Source organism: Lathyrus oleraceus, chromosome 5, assembly GCF_024323335.1.
Source record: "Lathyrus oleraceus cultivar Zhongwan6 chromosome 5, CAAS_Psat_ZW6_1.0, whole genome shotgun sequence".
Taxonomy (NCBI): domain Eukaryota; kingdom Viridiplantae; phylum Streptophyta; class Magnoliopsida; order Fabales; family Fabaceae; genus Lathyrus; species Lathyrus oleraceus.
The window spans coordinates 373,997,750-374,015,256 of NC_066583.1; the positions used below are offsets into that span (position 1 = coordinate 373,997,750).

Consider the following 17,507-nt stretch of genomic DNA (forward strand, 5'->3'; position numbering starts at 1 on the left):
AAATTAGTGTGCTCGCCAAGGATTGGGTCCTCGTGCCTACGTATGTCCACTTGTTGAAGTGAAAAATCAGAGCCCCATAGTTCGTGGGTTTAAAATGTTTGTGTATTTTATTGATTTTATTACCATGAAGAAGGGTTTTTGATTGTGCCTCCCTAAGGCTCAAACAAAAGGGTTGAATGTGTTGAATTCTTTTTAGGTTTTGAGAAAGTGTTATTGATTTCGGGTTGCACTAAAGACTATGGATAAAGGTGAATACCTCGAACTACCAAGCCAAACATCTTGTGTTCGAAGCATTCTGAACGAGTGTAGGAAAGCTCCATTCTCATCCATTCTTTACCACTTAAGGCTTGTGACGTACAATCCTAATCGCCATTTATTATGTTTTTGAGTTTGATTTAAGAAAAGACCGCTTAACGTTGGATCAAGGGTTTGCTTATTGAGTTTGATTTGAAAAATACCGCTTGACGTTGGATCAAGCGTTTTCTTATTGATTGCGAAAGAGTGATCGCTCCTAATTCCTAAGGAATAGCTAACAAGCAATAATAAAGAAAGCGAGTAAAAGCATACATCAGAAAGGGGGGGGGGGGGTACATGTAAAGTACAAGGGAGTGCAAGAAATAAAAGCTCTCATTGACAGGTGGCCCAAGAGAAAGCCTTGTTTGTGCATAGTGTCCTAAACTAGAAAGCACATAAAAGATTACAATTTTTTGAGTCTTGAATGCTCCTTCCATGTTTGGGTCAAATACTTGTCCAAAGTCTTTTACAAAGGGTCCTAATGAGTCTCTAAGTCCTTTCCCAATGTCCTTTCCATGCTAAGGTAATTAGTGTATATTTTGCATTTTTTTTAAGTATTTACCATTTTTATGTTCATTTTAGAATGAGATGAAGAATGTATAATATGGAATATAAAGCAAAATAAAAGCAAATGAAATAACTGACAAAAATTAAATGTTAGGAGCGGAAATTAAAAGTTAGAAGTTAGAATGCGGAATAGTAAAGAGTTAGAAGTTAATCGTTAGAAATTAGATCAAAGTAGAATAATATTCAAGAAAACAATTATCAAGATATCAAATCTAAAATATTAATAAAATATTCTAAACAAATACCAAATAAAATCTAAACAATTACCAAATTATTCTAGACAATTAACAAATTAAAATCTAAAACAATTAACCAAAATTAATTCTTAAACAACTATCAAAACTAAACAATTAATATCCTAAGAAATTAATATCCTAATTATTATTCTAATTATAAAATTAAAATTCCATTAGCAAACAATGAAAATTCTAAAATGCAACCAAATAAATCCAATTAACAAAACATAGATCCAATTCATAATCAGCATGGGCCTAATGATAGGATTTACCAAGCCCAACCGCCTAGAGGGTGTAAGGCAAAGGAGAGGTGTCAACAGAAACAGGGCATGGAAGGCCAAAGGAGGAAGATTGGGCCTAAGTCCCAATCGGCTTCCTCAAGACCACAACAACGCTTACGTACGCTCTCATCAACTTAAGCCTCTACTAAACGAACGACTACCTCCCGACGACTCCGCCGCGCTGGATCTCATCGCCAGCGGAGGCGGAGATTCCAAACATTCTCGCTCGCACCGTCCTAACATTCTCACACTCTCGATTACATAACCTCCGCCTAAACCAAAAGCAGCTATTAAGGCGCGCCTCTCCTACGGTGTGAGGCGAACGCCGATTCAATATACAGAGCGAAACAAGAGCTGGAACCACAACACGAAAGGGAGAAGGATCCTACCGACGACGGTGGAGGTGTATCGTAAATGAACGTAGGACTCAAGATCGACTCATCTTCTTGCTTCTGCTTCGAAAATCAACGTAGGACTCATGATTCACTCATTCTTGAATCGGTGTGGTGATGATGTAATTCGATTTGCAGAAATGCTTGCCGGAGGATGAAGATGGTGCGTGAGTTCGGTTGTGATTTTGGCCAAGAGGTGTGAGTTTGATGATGATTCAGAAAAAGAAGGAAGGAGCAATTTTGGGGAGAAAATCGAAGAAGAAAAAATTTCATTGCTCAAGCTTGTACTTATAGCCTTTCAAGATTGAATTTTGGGTGTGTTTTGATTTCATTTTCCGTTTTGATGTTGTGCCGCCGTTTACCACTTTCAACGTGTTTTGAATCTTTCATTGTTGTTTCTGTGTTGGATGTAATTATTTTGTATTAGCTGCGTTTTACCGTTGTTTGGATTGTCATTTTGTAGCTGGTGTTGGAGTTGTTGCTTTTGCGTTTGCAACGCGGATGTCGTATCTTGTGGCTGCAATTTTCCTCGCGTTTTGGCTTCTTTTCACATATGGCTTGTGTTAAAGCTTGTGTAGGCGCTGCAGGTTGGTTTTGGTAGCTGAGTTTCCATGGCTTATTTCTGCATTGCATTTGGTTCAATGGCACTCTGCATCTTTCACATGTCTATGTGTACTCAACCTTTAAACTTTTCCACCAAAATGCACTTCTTTCTTGTCTCATTAGCCGTGCCACCTGGACCTTGGGTTTGCACTTGTGGATTTAAAAAATGTATGAAATGATTTTGGATAATGGGTTGGTTGAATGGTTAATTTGGATGTTAATTGGATAATGGTTTTAATAATGGGTATGTGGATTTGATTTTTGTAGTTTATGAAATGGATTATGGATTAGCACATTAACTAAATGGATAATTTGGATTTTTCTAATGGAATTGGATTTGTAAATCGGATAATAATGGATAATACCAAAAAAATGAGTGGTTAAATGGGCTTAAAGAAAAACAATGGATGAATGGGATCAACTATTTAACAATCATGGCCCATTAGAAAAAAGAAATAAAATTCTACAATGATTTAAATTCCCAAAATCAATTCGAACTTCCAAACATCAATTTGAATCAAAATTAAACTTAACAAAAATCCCTTCGACTTTCTTGAATTAACTTGAAATCAAAAATAAGTTTGAAACTCAGATCAATGGAAAAAGCTTATGATGCAATGATGAAAAGATAAACCGGATAACCACGTGCAGTGAGCCAATGAACCCAAATGATCATGAGACTTGCAAACCAGGAATGATTAACCGTATCAATGCACCAATAAACATGTAACCATGGATCAAATGGCTGATCAGGAATGAATACGGATCCCAGAATAAGATGAGGTATACGATCACATGGTCACCTGATTAGCAAAATTGTTTGCCATTGTTATCAACCAAGGGATTAGAATTTGAAGGATTGATCCACCTCAAATTACTGATGAATCTTGGTATCCACCAGGTGCAAGCACAAAAGCCATGAATCCAAGATACACGTCTCCTTGTGTTGCACAATGCTTATGCAGATGAAATGTATGGATGAAGATGATATGAAAATGTTTCGGGTTAGTGACCCATATGATTCTGTGAAGGGTATGGCGAATTTAAGGGTATGACAATCATCTTTGGACCTTTTGACATCACTTCATAGGCCTATCACACGTCAATGCATCCATGCAAGTGAGAATTGCTATTTTTGGCATTTAATTGGAAGAGTGTGGAAATCAATTGTTCAGCCTATAAATACATTGCCTCATGCTCATAATTGGCGGCACCTTGCCCAAGCTTTGATTCTGCAACCCTACCCTTCACCATTAGAGGATAAACGTGAAGGTTTTCAATTGAAAATCGAGTTTCAATTTCACTTCTGTTTTGAAGTTGAAACTCCAAGAATCCAAGCCATTCTTTGATCCAATTCACTTCCTGCAAGCTTCTGAAGTCAAGCCAAGACCAATTGGAAGCAAGATTTAAGCTCCTCGAAGGTGATTTTTCAGAAATTTCTCTCTCTTCGATTCTCTCTCAATTCTTCACCATTCTCTTTGATTTTTGGTTGGCTGAAGTCCTACCAATGTAGGCAACAAGATTGAGTTTCTTTGAGGTCAAATCGAAGCAACTCGGTTCATGATCCTCAAAATTCAAATCCCTGTATCTTTCAATATACTTGGAATTGGAGAAAATTGAGGCCAGATTCGAGCTCCTGAGCATTTTTCCTTTGAATCCATGTCCTTGTTTTTTATTTAGGAAAGATTGATGGTGGACCAGTACTGTGAGGTTCACCGGAAAAGAACACCGGAGCCCTAACTCCGGTGATGTGTTGGCATGCCTCATAACCATCTGATCATGTTAATTTGTTTTAATCTGAGTCATTCCTTTTAAATACCACGCGTGTGTTGCATTGACTAGAGTCCACCATAGATAGCACGTGTGTGCCCATCAAATCTGCCACCTCAATTAATAAGGGAGATCTGATGGCCTTTGTTTTTTTTGCTTTTCATTTTAATTTCTGATTTTCTTTTAATTGCTCCTATTTTATTTAATTCATACAAATTTCATTTTTAATCCAAAAAATATGGGACTTTCACCAAAAATCTTTAGATATTCCCCTCTTCTATATTCTGAATTAAAATTATTTTTTGGATTAATTTTGATATTTTTCATGAATTAAATGTTTTTGTGCATATTTTTAATTGTTTAAAAATACTTCTGACTTTTCAAAAATAGTGAATTTTTTTGTCTAAGGTCCTTTGAATTTGTTTGACCTAGGGTAAATCCCTTGGCCATTTATTTGGTGTTTTGAAAGGATTTTAGGTTTTGACCAAATTAAAATGCATTTTAATTCATTTTTAAATTGATTTTTAATTGATTAAATGCTTTAAAATATTGTTGAGCCATTTTATGATCTTGTGATGTTTAACTTTCTGTTTGGGCCTTGGTCAAGGTTGATTTGACTTTTGTTGGATCAAAACCATTGGATTTAGGGGATTGATGAAATGTACATTTCATCTCCCAAAATGAATGGATGGTTTTGACTTGATGAAATTCCTCCCATGATCAATTTGTGTTTCTATCTTTCCTCTTCATCTTCATCCCTATTCTTCCCCATTCCCTTTTTTGACCAATGAAATCTCTAATGTCTAAAGGTTAATTGGTTCATCAATGACCTTATGTCAGATGAATCAATACAAGTACGACTGAGATAGGTCCCTCCCTCTTGATCTTTTTTATTTTAGTGTGTGGTATGTTTTAGGAGTTTGGTTCTTCATACCAAATCTCTTACATGCATTAACACCTAATTTTTTATTGCCCGACCTAGATAGTTGTGACTTCTACATAAGTCTAATTACGATTGCTTAACATAGAGCTAAATTTGGCCCTCAAGGCATAACATTCTAGTAAGTGAGATTGTAAGTCTCCCATTCTTAATGGTATTGTGTGGAGACTTGACCTTTTTTCCTCTCATGAGAGCTAGTGGCATACTTGTTGAATTATCCAAGTTGGAGCCCTTCTCATGGAAGATGTCTTGGTTTAAGGATTCATACTTGTGAATGAATGGTTGGTGTTCTCCAAAGAATGACTTAATCAATTAAAAATCACCTCTAACACGACTAACTTTTGACTAACATTTGACTAACTCTTATTAATATTGCTTTATTTTCATGTCATTTACTATTATGCAATTTAAATTTCAGTCATTTATCATTCATTGCCATTTATATTTCATATAACTTGTTTATGTTTATGTAATTTTCATTTTTCTCATTTGAGCCATATCTTGTGATTGTTTATATTATTTGTGTCATTTTCACTTTTCTCATTTGAACTTGATCTAAACTTTTGGACTTAGGATTAGGCAACACTCTCTATGCAAAAGGACTTAGCCAATGCCAACATTCTGAGACTGAGCAATGGTAAACTGATCCTTCATCTGATACAAGCCTTGGGATTTGTTTGAATTCATCTGCTACTTTGTCTTTGTGCTTAATTCTTATTTTGATCTTGTGTCTGATGCTACTCTGATCTTTCATCTGATACATGGAAACATAATGAAGACTGCTAGCTACGGGAATTGCTTGCTTGGATGTGGTTGTCTTTATTTGATGCCTTGATCTTCATGATGTCTGGATATTACTCATTGCATGTCGATTATTGCTTGATAAAAGTCCAAAGGAAAATGGGTTTCTATAGGACATTCTTGTCTGTTGGATTGCATCCCATTGCTCATATCTTTTCAACTCTTAACTTTTAATTTATGCTTAGGATAGTCTCTTCATCTCCCCTCACTTCTTAAATTTCAAAATCTATCCCTCTTTTCAAAATATATCTTTGCTTTTGATTTCAAACTTAGACTTTGTTTTAATGATTAGAAACTTTGGCCTTATGCCAATGAATTTTTAAATTTTTTCTTAATCGAATTTGTAAATAAACTTAATCCTATTGACTCTATATTTCAAAAAGACAAAAGGAACTAACAACTCCATTCAAACATTTGGCCCTTTGTGCCTTCTCTTATTAAATTTTTGTTAAAAGCAATTCACCAACTTATTTGAAATTTTTACCACGAATTACGAGGTTTTGATCCCTCATTTTTTATGTTGGTACATAGGCACAAGGCTGAAGGTTTTGTCAAACACAAAAATATAATCAATGAATTCTTTTTCTCATCCCCACACTCTATTTTCATCAAACATCTTTTATACCAAGAACACATGCACACATGAAAAAGGGCTCCCTAGGAGTACCTATGACACTTTGGATGCTAACACCTTCCTTCTGTGTAACCAACCCCCTTACCTGTAATCTCTGGCATTTTATTAGTTTTGATTTTAAAACTTCTTATCTTTGGGTTTTGTTCGTACTTTTCCCTTTTCCTTTGGAAACAATAAAAGCGCGCTGACGACTCTAGTTTTATTGACGTCAAGCTTATCCATAGCTTGATGGTCATGAATTTACCGCTACAACTGGTCCACCATAAACCATCACAAAAATGAAAAGTAAGGACATGGTTTTAAAGAAAAATGCTCAGGAGCTCGAATCTGGCCTTAATTTTGTGTAATTCCAAGTATATTAAAAGATACATGGATTTGAATTTTGAGGATCATGAATTGAGTTGCTTCGATTTGATCTTAAATCAACTCAATCTTGTTGCCTACATTGGTAGGACTTCATCCAACCAAAAATTAATTGAAATGATTGAGAATTAAGAGAGAAACGGAGAAAGAAAGTTTGACAAATTTCAGCTTCTGTTTGCAGTGATGAAGCTCGATCTGGATCTCAATTGTCTTGGGCTTGCTTCCACTTGATTGTAGGAGGTGAATTGAGAGCTCAAATGGTTTGGACTCTTGGAGTTTCAACTTCCAAACAGAAGTGAAATTGAAACTTGATTTTCAATTGAAAACCTTCAAGATTATCCTCTAGTGGAGATGAGAAGGTTGCAGGAGCAAAGCTTGGGCAAGGATCCTCAATTTTGAGTAGGAGGCAATGTATTTATAGGCTTCGCAATTGATTTCCACATACTTCTATAATTTGTCCAAAAATAGCAGTTCTCATGTGCATGCTTGCTTGGGCGTGTGATAGGACTATGAGATGATGTCAAAAGGTCCAAAAATGATCATGAATGATGATGTAAGTGTAACATGAAGCCATGCCTTTAAATTTGAGAAGTGATCATGAGATTCATCCAAATGGAACCATGACGAGTAACCATGCGCAAGTCATTCAAACCTTGTCCAAATGAAGTCATTTTCAACTTTTTGAAAAGGTGAGATCAAGGAGAACAAATTTCATGTTGAACACTTCTCCATTTGAAGCTTGGATCATGATGAATTTTGAGGTGGAAGTTTGGAAAATCAAACATAATTGAAAATTTTCTAAGTACCAAGTCAAATATCCACTACTTCCATCTTGAATAACTTTCGCTATTAGATCCGAATGGGAAACATTCCTTAATGAAAGTTGTAGATATTTCAATCATATTCAATTTGATCACAAATTTGACCTCATTTGGATTTGGCATGAAGGAGTTGTGGATTTTAGAAGTTGAGGAAAATTGCTTGTTCAATGGTAATGACCGAAAATGACTTATAATGTTTCCTCTTGGAACACGTCCTTTCAAGTTTAATTTGAAGTTTCTAAAAGAATAAAAGTTGGTGGGAACATCTTTAAATTGATCATGAAACTTGGATGGCCTTCATATCATAAATATTGAGCAAGTTATGGTCCTTAGAAGTTGACCTCCTAACTAGGGCACAAATAAAATGACCTATAATCGTTCACCATAAAAAATGACTTTCCAAGCAAAACTAGATCTTGACCTCAACATGAAAGTTGTTTGAAATGTCATAATGAGAGACGTGTATCTTGGAATCATTTTAATATGACAAATATTGTAGGAGATAGGGTCTAGGGAACCCCAGTTTTGACCAGTTGACTTTCTCTAGTCAACCACCGTGAACCTACTTGCAAACTTGAATTTCTCTTGATCTTTGGGACACATGGTGGATCATATATGTATAAGATGATTTGAAATGAATTATACCTTGATATGTTGGACCAATTGTTGAAGAAACTTACTGAGGAAGTCACACAAGATACCTAGATGAATTAGGGCTTCCAAGGTAAACAAGCTTCACAATTTTGATGAATTCTTGATCTAAATGATAAATGAAGAACACGAGGATCCATACATGATGTGTATAACCAATTTGAACCATTTCTTGATTGATCTCCTTGTACTGAGGATCTTAAACCCTAATTGTGAGCTTGATTAGGCATAGGTGGAAGCACACACTACCTACAAAAGAAACAAGGCTATACATAGACATATTTTTGGTATTTTGGTTAGTAAAAAAATAAAAATGAAGTATGATACAATCAAATGTGCTTGGTGAACTCTCCTAATGCACACCCAAGGAATGAGGGGTAAGGAGGATGCTAAAGTGTGATCCCAATGCCAATGCAAAGCTAGAAGATGGTCTGAGGGATCTTCAAAATTGGGGTCTTACAGCTGCCCCTATTTAAGGACATTCTAACTGAGGATGTGAAGGTTAAAATATTTGTATCAAATCAGTAGAATGGACTTAAATAACAACATCAAGAAACAAATTTTGGTCCCTAAGAGACCTCATGGTGCATATGATATGAATGTTAAAATAATCTTTGTGGGGAATATGTTGCCACAAAGGAAAAGAATCCGGAGAGACTGAAATTCCAAAGAAGCATAATGCATTCCATAAGAAAAACTCACTGAGGAGGCAGATACTCTAGAGGATAAAAAGTTATGCGTAGGCCAGGTTACAATCTGAAACAACTGGAGATACGAGAAGTTTTCCATGAAAATAAATCAATGGAAGGACTCAGCCTGGGGAAAAGGTTGTCTGCATGGGATGTCGACTTCACTGGGGAAATACTCGCTCAAACTCAAATGGGGAAGAATGAACTTCAACACAGGAGTAAAAGAGATGTATTATCTACTACCGATTACTGGATAAGAAGATAAATACACTCGGACAGAGGGACATCCGTTACCGGTTAGGGTAAACATATCAAGGATGACTCGATGAGGAAAAAGAGGCATATTCATTATCGGTTACTGGGCAGAAGACCAACTAGGGAGAGAAGATCAAATAGGATTTACAACTACCAGTTACTGGGAAGAAGACCAAATGGAGAGTATATGTCACCGGTTAAAGTGAACATATTAAGGATAAACTCAAACGAAGAATATCTGTCATCGGTTAGGATGAACATATCAAGGATAAACTACCTAGGGGAAAGAGTAAGAATATTTGTTACCGGTTAGGATAAACATATCAAGGATAGACCGCTAGAGAGAAAATAGGAATTATATCTACCAGTTACTGGGTAGAATACCTAAAGAGAGAATATTTGTCATCTGTTAGGATGAGAATATCAAGGATAGACTCAAAGTGGAAAGTATGAATCACAACTACCAGTTACTGGGTAGAATACCAAAGAGAAGAGAAAATCTGTCATTGGTTAGGATGAACATATCAAGGATAAACTCTCTAGAATAAAAGCAGGAATCACAACTATCAGTTACTGGGTAGAAAACCAAAAAGAAGAGAAAATTTGTCACCGGTTAGGATGAACATATCAAGGATATACTCTCTAGAGTAAAAGAAGGGATTGCAAATACCTTTTTACTATGTAGAAAACCAAAAAAGGAAGAATATCCATCATCGGTTAGGATGAACATATCCAGGATAAACTTACTGGGGAAACGTGAAAAGAAATTCGCTGGGGAAAATAAAGGAAGTAGATTACATTTTACCAGGTATTGGGCAAAAGTAATGTACTCAACATCTAGACGAATATTACCAATTATTGGGTAATAGAATCTTGGAGACCAAAAGATCTATCTAGGTAAGAACTAGAAAGAAACGGTTAATCAAAGACTCAACTCAATAAGGATATAACTCAGGGGGAGTGGTTCCATCCAGATAATAAGCTAGGGAGGAAACTGAAATAATAATCATCCACGAGGAAATATCTCAGTGGGGAATGAGAAAGGATAAACTCTTTCTGCTTAAGGGGCTGACACTCTACAATTGAAGGAGGACAGACACACCAAATATGTATGGGAAAATAATATCACCAAAGCAGGGGATCAGAAGAAAAATCAATGTGATAAGATGCACAATGAAATATCTGATGTTGTGTTATATGCATGTATATGCATGAGTATGTGATTATGATTATGCTGACGAAAAGAACACAAAGGATACAAAGAACAAAGATTTTAATCATCACTATAACACTTAACTAATCTCAACAAGATGGAAACACCAACTAGAGAATATGCTAGGTGTGGAAATAAATCATCTAGCTCCGAATAAATCAACTTTGGCTGGGGAAGGACATAGAGAACAATGCTTCCAATCTATCATAGCAAACTCCGTGGGGAGAAGAGAGCACTGCTGAAGGAATGATCAACCAATCAGGCCGATGATAAGGAAGGATCTATTAAAGATCAAATCAACACTGTGGGGAATTTTAAGTCAATACCATGTCAAATAGGAGACAACCTTACAGGGGATAAAAAATCAAACACTGCTCAAAATCAAACACTGCCGGGAAAGAGGGAACTTCTATCCGAAGATGAACTCCATTAGGGAATACAAGAGATAAAACTCTGCATGGGGAACCGAGAGACGGTTGGGAGATATTGTGACAGAGACTATCACACTCCTCAATGATCATCAAATTCTTCTTGGAAATTGCTAAATAAACCAATTCCAATGCAAATATAATCGGATCTGACTCACTCAAGGGAGAAATTGCTGTGGTTATGCAACACAATCAAATGTAATTGGGGATCTGGAAACCACATAAAGATTCCAGAGTACCCAGGGTACAAATCATCAAGTCACAAACTAGAGAATGCAAAATATGTATACCTCAGCTGGGGAACAAGAATTTTCAAAGGGGGCCAATCAACTCAACTCTATTGGGGATGATAAATTACTCGGGAAGGAACTTTATCAACCATGTTGGGAACCAATATGGACTGTTGGAGAGGAAGATGTTACAAAACCAACTACTTGGGGGAAGGATAACAATGCTTCACACCTCAAGACTTAACTGTCCTCAGATTGCTATGGATATTCATTGTTCAAGTTGACTATTCTTAAAGTGAAAGTTTTTATTATTTTAAGAAAAATAATTATTCATTGATTTATTTCAAAATCATCATCATGAAAATTCAATTTTATTTAACAGAAATAAATAAGAGTAGAAATAATTAGATAAAAGCTCAACTTTATTTAATAGAATAATAGTCCGCGAATGGCGGGACTCCATGGATCTTTACAAAGTTCGAAAATGGTAATTTACATGAAAAAGGGCTACATTAAGTACAATGATCACTACTCTCCATACCAACTTCAAAATCCACTATGTTCTTGTCTTCGATTGAGATTGACGAGTTAGAACGAAATGATTGCTTTTCAAAGCTGCTTCCAAGATCAGGAATAACCAGATGCAGTTACTTTCCATAATCCCTAAATTTTGCCTAGATTTCCCCAAGATGGGGTACTCAATCTACCAGGATAAGTTTTCTATTTTATGTCTCTAACTTTTTCCTGGATCTCCCTTTCGGGTTTTCAATCCATCGAGACGCTCATTTTTGCCTAAGCCGCCCTTTCAGGTTTTCAACTAAGCGAGCTGTTATTTTCTTTTTAGGCGAAGTATTTTTTGAATGCTTCGACATTCACAGGACGTGTAAAATTTTCACCATCCATAGTTGTAAGAATCAAAGTACCACCTGAAAAGGCTCTCTTCAAAACATATGGGCCTTCATAATTAGGAGTCCATTTTCCCCTAGCATCAGGTTTGAAAGATAGAATCTTCTTGACCACGATGTTACCTTCTCTGAATAATGAGGCTTGACCTTCTTATCAAATTATTTCTTCACTCTCTACTGGTACAATTGACCATGATACGTGGCAGTTAATCTCTTCTCTTCAATCAAATTTAGCTGGTCATATCTGGTGTGGCACTATTCAGCTACAGTCAACTTGGTTTCCATCAACGTACGCAATGACGGGATATCAACCTCCACGGGGAGCATAACTTCCATGCCATAAACAAGAGATAAAGGGGTTGCCCCTATTGAAGTTCGGATGGATGTACGGTACCCATGCAAATAAAATGGGAGCATCTCATGCCAATCTTTTTATGTCACAACCATATTCTGAATGATTTTCTTAATGTTCTTATTCACAGCTTCAACAACCCCATTCATCTTGGGTATGTAGGGGGGAGAATTATGGTGTGCAATCTTGATGTCTTTGCAAATAGCTTCCACCATATTACTGTTCAAGTTTGATCCATTATCAGTAATGATCTTACTTGACACACCATAACAACATATGATCTGATTCTTGATAAATCAGACCACCGTCTGCTTGGTCACATTTTCATACGATGTCGCTTCAACCCACTTTGTGAAGTAATCAATAGCCACTAAAATGAAACGATGTCCATTTGAAGCTTTGGGCTCAATCATGTTAATCATATCAATTCCCCACATGGATAAGGGCCATGGAGAGGAAATGACGTTCAATAGTGTCGTAGGAACATGAATCTTATCTGCATAAATTTGACACTTGTGGCATTTATTCACAAACTTGCAACAGTCAGATTCCATTGTCATCCAATATTAACCTTCTATCAACATCTTCTTTTCCATATCATATCCATTGGAATGAGTACCAAAGGAACCTTCATGGACTTCGGTCATCAACATGTCTGCTTCGTGTCTATCCACGCATCTGAGCAGAACCATATCGAAATTTCTCTTATAAAGCATATCACCATTCAGGTAGAAGTTGCCAGCTAATCTTCTCAAAGTCTTCTTATCTTTAAAAGATGCCCCAGACGGGTAAATCTGACTTTGGAGGAAACATTTGATATCAAAATACCACGGCTTTTCATCTTTGACTTCTTTAACAGCAAATGCATGAGCTGGCCTATCAAGACGCATTACAGTCAAATTAGGAACTTCATTCCAAAATTTCACCATAATCATTGAAGCCAACATCATAAGAGCATCTGCCATCCGATTTTCATCTCGAGGGATATGATGAAACTCAACCTTTGTAAAGAAAGTTGAAATCCTTCTCGCATAGTCTCTATATGGTATCAAACTGGGTCGATTCGTCTTCCATTCACCTTTGATTTGATTCACAACCAAAACTGAATCTCCATAGACGTCAAGATATTTGATTCTGAGATCAATGTCCTCTTCAAGTCCCATAATGCAAACTTCATACTCATCCATATTGTTTGTACACTTGAAGGTCAATCTAGCTGTAAACAGAAAATGAGTCCCTTGAGGAGTAATAATCACTTCCCCAATGCCTTTACCATACGAATTAACAGCTCCATCAAATATCATGCCCCAACGGGAACCAGGTTCTGGCCCTTCTTCAAGCAATGGTTCATCACAATCTTTCATCTTCAAGTACAAAATATCTTCTTCGGGAAAATCATATTGCACTGACTGATAGTCTTCAATAGGTTGCTGAGCCAAATGGTCAGCCAAGACACTACCTTTAATAGCTTTATGAGATCAATATTCAATATCATACTCGGATAACAACACCTGCCAACGGGAAATCCTCCCAGTTAAAGCAGGCTTCTCAAAAATGTACTTGATTAGATCCATTTTAAATATCAACCAAGTAGTATGATTCAACATATACCGGCGCAGACGCTTAGCAGCCCAAGCCAATGCACAACACGTCTTTTCAAGCATAGAATATCGAGTCTAAAAGTCGGTGAACTTCTTACTGAGGTAGTAAATTTCATATTCTTTCTTCCCAGATTCATCTTGCTGACCAAGAACACAACCCATACTCTTTTCAAGCACAGTTAAATACATGATCAATGGTCTTTCCTCAATAGGTGGAGATAGAATCAGAGGCTCAAGCATATATTCTTTGATATTGTCAAAAGCTTTCTGGAAATCTTTGGTCCAATCACAAGACTGATCTTTCCGAAGAAGCTTGAATATAGGCGCACATGTGGCATTCATATGCGATACAAATCTTGAGATATAATTCAAGCGGCCAAGAAAACCCCTGACTAGCTTCTCAGTTTTGGGCGCAGGTATCTCTTGTATTGTTTTGACCATGGCAGGATCAACTTCAATACCCTTCTCACTGACAATGAAGCCCAACGACTTACTAGATCGAACACCAAAAGTACATTTATTGGGATTCAAGCGGAGTTTATATTTCCTCAAACGCTGGAATAACTTCAACAAATGCTCAACATGCTCTTCTTCATCACTTGATTTAGAAATTATATCATCAACATAAACTTCAATCTTTTTATGCATCATATCATAAAAAAGAGTGGTCATAGCTCTCTGGTACGTTGCACCAACATTCTTTAAACCGAAAGGCATCACTCTATAACAGAATGTTCCCAATGGTGTAATGAATATGGTATTCTCCATATCTTCAGGTGCCATCTTGATCTGATTATAATCGGAAAATCCGTCCATAAATGAAAAGACTTTGAATTTAGCTGTATTGTCTACTAACATATCAATGTGTGACAGAGGAAAATCATCTTTCAGATTGGCCTTATTCAAATCTCTATAATCAACACACATGTAGACTTTTCCATCTTTCTTTGGAACAGGCACAATATTGGCCACCCAGTGCGGATATTCGGAGGTAACAAGAAAATTGACATCAATCTGGTTCTGTACGTCCTCTTTGATATTCACTGCCATGTCAGGATGAGTCTTTCTCAACTTCTGCTTGATGGGCGGGCATTCTGACTTCAACGACAATCTATGCTCCACAATCTCAGAATCCAGACCAGACATATCTTGATAAGACCAAGCAAACACATCGGAATAAGCTCGAACAAGATCAATCAACCCCTTCTTAGCTTCTAGACACAGTTGAGACCCAATCTTGACTTCCTTCACATCATCTTCGGAACCCAAGTTGACTAGTTCAATATGCTCTTCAAACGGCTGAATGGATTTTTCCTCGTGCTCAAGTAAACGGAATAACTCATCAGATACTTCTTCATCATCTATATCTTGCTCTGCTTCAAACAAAGGGAAATCAAAGTTTGAGAGGGAGTATGATCATTTTATTCAATGGGTTTGAGAACCAACCTGCATAATAATTTGATATTTTAATTTTAGAGAAGTGGAGTGCGAACAAATATTATGTAGATGGAAGATTATTATTTATTTATGTTTTTTGTGATTACCATTTTCAGAAAAATAAAAAATAAAAAATAAAACATCATAGATGTGGATGAATAGAATTGTATTTCATTGATGATAATAAAGAAAATGCCCAATAATGTTCACTTCTCCCTTAGGCATAGAAGAATGATTTTTCTTAAAATAAAAAAAAATTACTTAGAATGATGAATGACAACAAGAACATCAACAACAACCCAGTTGTTGCAAATCTGGCCATGCGTCACAAAGTTGGCGCAAGCTTCGTCTTCATCACCACTGTACTAAATAACGACAGTTGAGTGTTGATCATTTTGAATGAACCCTCCACTTTGGCATACTGATTTCATAACTTTGGCTTTGGCGTTGAACAATCCTGGTTGAAATCCTAGTTCGGCTCTGTTCTTGTTCTCGGCGACCTCCACAACATGGCCCCACTTATCAATACTGCCAGCCTGAATAGGCTCTTGTGCATCTTTCAAAGAAGACATGGGTTCCCCAGTTTTCTTTAACTCATCGGCAATGGAAAAAGCTTGGAATGGGGTTCCAACTTCCTCCTCAGCATCAACATACCTGAAAGATGACAAATGGCTCATCAATAATGCCTTCTCTCCACCTATAACGACAAGCTTGCCGTTCTTCACAAATTTCATCTTCTGGTGTAGAGTAGACGTCACAACTCCATTTCATGAATCCTGTTAAAAAAATAGCAAGTGTACTATTTTGCTTGTTATAGTAATAAAGGGGAAATTCCCCGAATATCAATCTCAAGGATTGCAAGTTAATATTGAGTTCAATTCATCGATCAATTAAACAAAACTATAATTGGGGTTTTTCATTTCAAAATTATAAAAATAAAGGCAAAACAAAATAATAAAATAAAAATAAGGGTTTGCAAGGTATGAAGAACAATGCCAGGGAAGGTGTATGATTTGTCCGTGTAACAACCTTAGTCACTATTGCATCAACAAATATCGATTACTATCAGTTCTCAAGGGTATTTTCTCCCAATTCCTTGGTGAGAAAACCTTTAATCATTCTACCCTAATTTCTATGTCCATAGGAAATTATGGTGAAGTTAAGCTTTATTATATCAAGAATGCTCTGATTCACACAGGGTATCCCTAGTCCTAAGTGATATCTACTGCATAATAATCTTATGAACACCTTATCAATGACAATCTAACCTTATTGATAACCATACAAAAACTCAATTGGTCCGAAAGAGGAAACATTAAACACATCAAAATATTACCGTAAAAACAATATTATAAATGCAATCGTAAACTCATAGTCATTACAACTCTAAATCAGGGACACCCCCTAGCATTGGGGGGTTTAGCTACTCATATTGTTCAAAACAAATTCAAGATAAAAGATATACATTACAAGTAATTGGATGACTTGGATCTTCAATTGCTTCCGCTCATGAAAACCTTCCGTTCTACGAATTCCTTGATCTCTATAATCCTTGATCGTCTGCCAATTCTGTGTTTTCCTCGTTCCAATATCCCCTTTTCTCTTGTAGAAACTCTCGTAATATAGTGAAAATCCCTTGGCAGAAGGTGGAAATCTCCAAAACATCCCTGCAGCTCAAACTTGGAGAAAAAGCCCGAAAACTGAAAAATTAGCATTTTGGGCTGACACGGCCGTGTCAGCTCTCTTCCTTACTATTTCCTTGCTAACACGCCCCAGGTGACCTGACACGGGCCGTGCCAGCTGACACGGGCGGCCGTGTCAGGCCACTGTCTTGGGCATTACTTATTCTTGTTTCCTTCCTCCTGACACGACCCGTGTCAAGTGACACAGGTGGCCATGTAAGGCCTCCTGAACTGAGAAATATTCTTTTTTCGAACACCGAATCTTTCCACTTTCTCGTATTTAGTCTGTTGGATCTTCTCCGTGGACCTGGAGGGCATAAACACGACAACCAAAGCGTAAAATCACGAAAACACAAAATAAA

At 36.7% G+C, this 17,507-nt stretch overlaps 1 long non-coding RNA gene across 1 annotated transcript; it reads left to right on the forward strand.

Moving 5' to 3' along the window:
* The first annotated feature begins 1,289 nt into the window (after positions 1-1,289).
* On the forward strand, positions 1,290-2,614 carry LOC127084861 (uncharacterized). The gene is made up of 2 exons (XR_007788812.1): positions 1,290-2,085; positions 2,234-2,614. It is a non-coding gene; the product is annotated as an uncharacterized LOC127084861 (long non-coding RNA).
* Positions 2,615-17,507: the final 14,893 nt, after the last annotated feature.